The sequence below is a fragment of the Ochotona curzoniae genome, unplaced genomic scaffold (genome assembly GCF_017591425.1).
Source record: "Ochotona curzoniae isolate NIBS_2020 unplaced genomic scaffold, NIBS_Ocur_1.0 scaffold_2587, whole genome shotgun sequence".
Lineage (NCBI taxonomy): Eukaryota > Metazoa > Chordata > Mammalia > Lagomorpha > Ochotonidae > Ochotona > Ochotona curzoniae.
In genome coordinates this window covers 14,922,700-14,928,699 of record NW_024467096.1, presented here as the reverse complement: position 1 = coordinate 14,928,699, position 6,000 = coordinate 14,922,700, and positions in this window count along the sequence as shown.

The window sequence follows — 6,000 nt, the reverse complement described above, 5'->3', positions numbered from 1 at the left end:
TTATTAATTTTTATGTGAAAGGCAGATTTTACACAGAGAGAAGGAAGACAGAAAAAGAGATCTGGTTTTTTTTTGGTTCACTCCCAAATAGCTTTTTTTGGTTCACTCCCTAAATAGCTGCAACAGCTGGAACTGAGTTAATCCGAAGCTTGGAGCCAAGAATTTCTTCAGGGTCTCCCATGTGGAAGCAGGGAGCTAAAAACTTGGGTCATTTTCTGCTGCAGGGAGCTGGATCGGGGTAGAGCAGCCAGAACACAAGCTGATCCTTTTATGAAATGTTGGCGCTGCAGATGAAGGATTAACTTGCTATATGATTACACCGGCCCCCAAGATGAAATCTTTTGAAACATAGTGGTGAGCCCCAGCCAGGCTGCTCAGGTGTGACCTCCAGGGGAAAGCCAATGCTGAGATCTCCACAGCATCGAGGGGCTTCCCGTGGCTTCACCAGGGTGTCAACACCAATGTCAGCTGTGAAGCGGCACTCTTGGCTTCAGGTTAAGCCTCTGTTCATAGTCCCATGTGCTGGGGAACAACCAGGCAGGGTTTTTTCATTTTTAAGATGTATATATTTATTTTAAAGGCCCCTCTCAGTCCCTCTCTCCACTGGAGGCTTTGGCATTATGAATCTGGGCCCTGTGTCCATTGTCCTTCCAGCCCCTTCCTTTTCTGTTGTGTGTCACAGTTCTTGTCTCTCCTTTTTCCTTCCCCTCCTCGCTCATTCTTTCCTTCCCTGCCTCCCTCCCTCTTTCCCATCTTTCTTCTCTTTTCTTTCTCTCCTTCCTTCCTTTTTTGAAATAAATTATTTTTACTGAAAAGTCAGATTTACAGAGAAGAAGAGAGGCAGAGAGAAAGATCTTCCGGCCGATGATTCACTCCCCAAGTGGCTGCAGCAGCCAGAGCTGAGCCAATCCGAAGCCAGGAGCCAGGAGCTTCTTCTGGGTCTCCCGTACAGGTGCAGGGTCTCAAGGCTTTGGGCTGTTCTCAACTACTTTTCCAAGGCCACAAGCAGGGAGCTGGATGAAAAGCGGGGCTGCCAGGACACAAACCAGTGCCCATATGGGATCCCTGCGTGTGCAAGACGAGGACTTTAGTCACTAGGCCACCACACCGGGGCCTCTTCTTTCCTTTTGTTCTTTCATTCTTTCTTTCTGTTTCAGATTTGATTTATTTGAAAGGCAGAGGGACAGAGAACAAGAAGGACCTTGTATTCATTGGTTCAGTCGCCAAATGGCTACAATGGCCAGGGTTTGGGCCAGGCTGAAGCCAGGAGCCAGGAACTCCATCTGGGTCTCCATATGGGGCCCAAGCACTAGGGCCATTTTTTTTTTTCTTTCCTAGGTGTATTAACAGGGAGCTGGACCAGAAGCAGGGTAAACAGGACTTAAACTGGCACTCCAATATGGGATGCTGACATTGCAAGCAGCAGCTTCACTCGCTGGGCTACAGCAGCAGCCCTAACATGGTTCATAAGTATGCCCCAGTTCTGACAGACACACCTGCACCACCAAGACCAGACTTCGCCTTGAACAGCTTGTGCATCTCACCCATTGTTCCCTGGCTCAGCCCAGCTTTCCTCTAACAAGACTACTCCAAAGTTCCAGCTATAGCATGTCTTGCTTCTGACTACAGAGATCACTAGCAAAGAAGAGACTCTGAGGGAGTTTTCGGGTGGCTGTGCTCAAAGCCTTCTTGTAGGGAGGGTTGCAAAACTGAAACAAAGTACTGGGAACACACTGGATGTGCGGGAGTCTAGAGGTGTGTAGGACTGGAACAAAACGCCTTTGAGGGGGAAATTCTCTTCCAGGTGGGAGACACTGACACCTGCTCTCCTTCCCCCAACCTGCACCTGTTTGTTTGAGCAGTGATGATCAAAAGGATTGGCCCCAACCACAGAGCATCATCAATTTCTTTTTTTTTTTTTTTTAAGATTTTTTTTTGTTGTTGTAAAGTCAGATGCACAGAGAGTAAGATCCTCCTTCCAATATCCACTCCCCAAGTAACCCCAACAGCCAGAGCTATGCCGATCCAAAGCCTGGAGCCTCACCCAGGTCTCTCATGCGGGTGCAGGGCCTCAAGGCCATGGGCTGTCCTCCACTGCTTTCCCAAACCACAAGCTGGGAGCTGGATGGAAAATGGGGCTGCTGCGATTTGAACTGACACCCATATGGGATCCTGATGCATTCAAGGCGAGGACATTAGCCACTAGGGCACTGCAGTGGGCCCACATCATCAATTTCTAATAAAAATCGACCAAGCAAATGCTGATCACCATCCCTGATAGCAAATTGCCAGAAGCCATCGGGAGAGCCTTGCAGACTTGATCTCCACCGTGACCCTCCATCACGGGACTTTCATCATCCTCACTTGACACAACAGGAAACAGAGGTGCGGCCAGGCTGAATTTGCCAAGGCCACGCAGCTATTAGTTAACAGAATCCAGATCAAATACAGTTCTTTCTAATCCCAGGATGTTCACCTCTTATTTGTAAGTGAAAACAAATAAGACTCACTGTCATGCTCCCTCACTCCTGATGAAAATCTTTTTCCAGGAGCAGGACCAAGTACTTGGCACGGTGATTCAGACCCTCTTGGAACACCCACAGCTCATAGCAGAGGGCCTGAGTTCATGTCCTGGCACCACTCCTGATTCCAGTTTCCTGCCAGTGCATACCCGGGGAGCCAGGAGGTGATGGTTCCAGGCCCTGGGTCTTTGCCACCTGCCTGGGAGATTCAGGCTCCTGGCTTCAGCATGGTACAGCTCCAGCTGATGTGAGAATCTGGAAGAGTGAAACAGTGGATGGAAAATTTGCCTCTCTATTTTAAGTGAATGGGAGGGAAAAAAAAACTTTTCTGAAAGGACAGAGGGTGCATGCTATGGACACATGTAACATGAGAATGTTTTCTACAACAGGAACAGCTACTGAGCAAAGCCTAGAACAGCCAACCTGGGTGTCAGGAGCTTGGGGGACTCAGGTAGCTGGGTTCTTACCCCCATCTCTGCAGGCATAAAGGTACTTGAACCTAAGCAAAGCAACAGCTTTCTGCTCCCACCTTTTCTTTTAAATATTTATTTATTTATTGGAAAGTCAGATATACAGAGAGGAGGAGAGACAGAGAGGAAGATCTTCCATCCGATGTTCACTCCCCAAGTGAGCACAACGGCCGGTGCTATGCCGATCTGAAGCCAGGATCCAGGAACTTCTTCCGGGTCTCCCACACAGGTGCAGGGTTCCAAAGCCTTGGGCCGTTCTCGACTGCTTTCCCAGGCCACAAGCAGGGAGCTGGATGGGAAGTGGAGCTGCTGGGATTAGAACCGGCGCCCATATGGGATCCCGGCACGTTTAAGGTGAGGACTTTAGCTGCTAGGCCACGCTGCCGGGCCATGCCCCCTCCTTTTCTTCTATACAATGGGAATAACTCAGCAGAAGCCACTTAACGTAAGAGTACTGAGAAGGGGCCAAGGCTGTGGCATCCTGCATAAAGCCTTCGCCTGAGATGCTGGCATTCCATTTAGGCATTGCTTCAAGTTCCAGCTGCTCCATTTTTGATCCAGCTCCCTGCTAATAGCCTGGGGAAATGGCCCAGATCCTTTGACCCCTGCACCCATGTAAGAGACCCCAAAAAAGCTGCTGGTTTCAGCTTAGCCCAAATCAGGCCAGTGCAGCTATTTGGGGAGAAACCCAGTGGAAGATCTCTCTCCCTCTCTCTGTAACTCTGCATTTTAGATAGATAGATAAACAGATAGATTGATAGATAAATTTTAAAGCAAGACTACTGAGAAAACCAGACCACAAAAAAGCGTTTGTGAAAGCACTCTTTGGTGTGGAAAACTGTTGTTGGGTGCCTGTGCCATGGCACTGGGATCCCACAGGGGCACCAGTTCATGTCCCAGCTGCTCCACTTCCCTTTCAGCTCCCTGCTTTTGGCCTGGAAAAGCAGTAGAGGATGGCCCAAAGTCTTGGGACCTGCACCCATGTGGGAAAACTGGAAGAAGCTCCTGGCTCCTGGTTTCAGAATGGCTCAGTTCTGACCATTGCAGCCACTTGGTGAGAGAATCAATGGAAGGAAGACCATTTCTGTCTCTCCTTTCTCTAAAATCTGCCCTTCAAATGAAAATAAATATGTCTTTAAAAAAACCCCAACCTGTTGTATGGATTTACATTCAGCATAACTTAAGGTTTCAAAGGTCTCTAACAGCACAGCAAAACTCACTTAAAAAAAAAAAGATTTATTTTATTTTATTAGAAAGGCAAATTTACAGAGAGCAGGAGAAACAGAAAAGATCTTCCATATATTGGTTTGCTCACCAAATGGCTGCGATGGTCAGACCTGAGCCAATCTGGAGAAAGGAGCCAGGAACAACTTTAGGGTCTCCCAGGTGGGTGCAGGGTCCCAAGGCTTTGGGCTGTCCCCTGTTGCTTTCCCAGGACACACGCAGGGAGCCAGACAGAAAGTGGAGCAGCTGGGGCATGGACCAGTGCCCACATGGGATCCCAGCACCTCAAAGGGAAGGATTGAGCCACTGTGCCAGATCTGCAAAAATCACTCCTAAACTACCCATTCTACATGAAGAAAGCAAAGGCTGAGATTCGCTGACAAAAATGACCTCTATCTGTTAGGAATGGACTTGAGCTGCATAGCTTCTGTCCCACCCACTGCAGGTCCTGGGCAGAGCATATGTTGCCTGCTGGAGGGTTAGGGGGTGGCTTGCTGGGCTCTTGTCTTGATTTCTGCGGGCTGAGCACAGGTGGGTCTGTGTATATTCAAAGGGGCTTCAGCCTGCCCTGTTGATCCTCCCATGATGCAATACTTCCTAGAGCCAGGGGTCTACACAGCTCACAAAAATACTAGCTGAGTTTATACTGGTCTTTTCTCATTCAACCCTGCACAGCACCCATGGGCAAGGGAGCAAAGGAATCCTTGCTGCCTCTGTGTGCTGAGCAACTTATTCATGAACCACTCTGCTTAAATACAAAGTTTTGTATGTGTGTGTATGACAGATGGGGGTGCAAACGTGTGTGAAGAACAGGTGAAACAAACATTGTGTTTATATCTATCTATACACACACGTGTGTGTGTGTGTTCAACATCCCTCCCGTGCAATTAATGAACTGTTTTAAGTGAGGGCATTAGCATGCCAGGCTAGCATAGTCGCTAAGAGCTGTGCAGCATAGTCAAACTGGCTTTGAACCCTAGCACTGATACCACCTGTCAGCACCCTGCATTTCCACTTTTCAAAAATAAATTTATTTTATTTGCTAGCCAAAATGAGAGAAGGCAGGGGCGGGGGGTGGGGGGAAAGGGAGAATGAGGAGACAGATCTCCCCTTTATCTGTTCACTCTCTAATGGCTGCAAAAGCTGGGGCTGGGCCAGGCCAACGTCATGAGCTAGGATCTCCATCTGGGCTTTGCACGTGCACACAGGGATTCAAGCATTTGAGTTACCTTCCACCGCTTTCCCAGGCACATTAGCAAAGGAGCAGTCAGGCTACAAATCAGTCCCCTTCTGTGATGCCACCATCACTAGTAGCAACTTTGTCATAATGCCAGTCCCTTGAAATCCCTCTTACATGTGACAGGAAAAAAAATTGTGTCAGTGTTAAGACTTTATTTTTTAAAAATCTATTTGAAAGAGTTAGCGATCTTCCATCAACCGATTCACTCCCCAAATGGCCACAGCAGCCAGGTCTGGGCCCACTGGAAGCCATGAGCCAGGAGCGCCATTCAGGTCTCCCATATTCACAAGCACTTGGGCCATCCTCCGCTGCTTTGCTGTGTGCATTAATGGGGAACTGGATCAAAAACGGAGCAGCTAGGTCTTGAACTGGCACCAGTATAGGATGCTGGCATCACATGCACCAGTACCTGTAAGACACTGCCCATTGTACTGGGCAATGTGGTGGCCACCACGTCCTGGCTGCTGAAGGCCAGCCCTCAGGGACACAAGTTCAGCCTTGGAAAACGTCCTTCCCCAAGGCCATGCCTCCTCCAGGACATGGC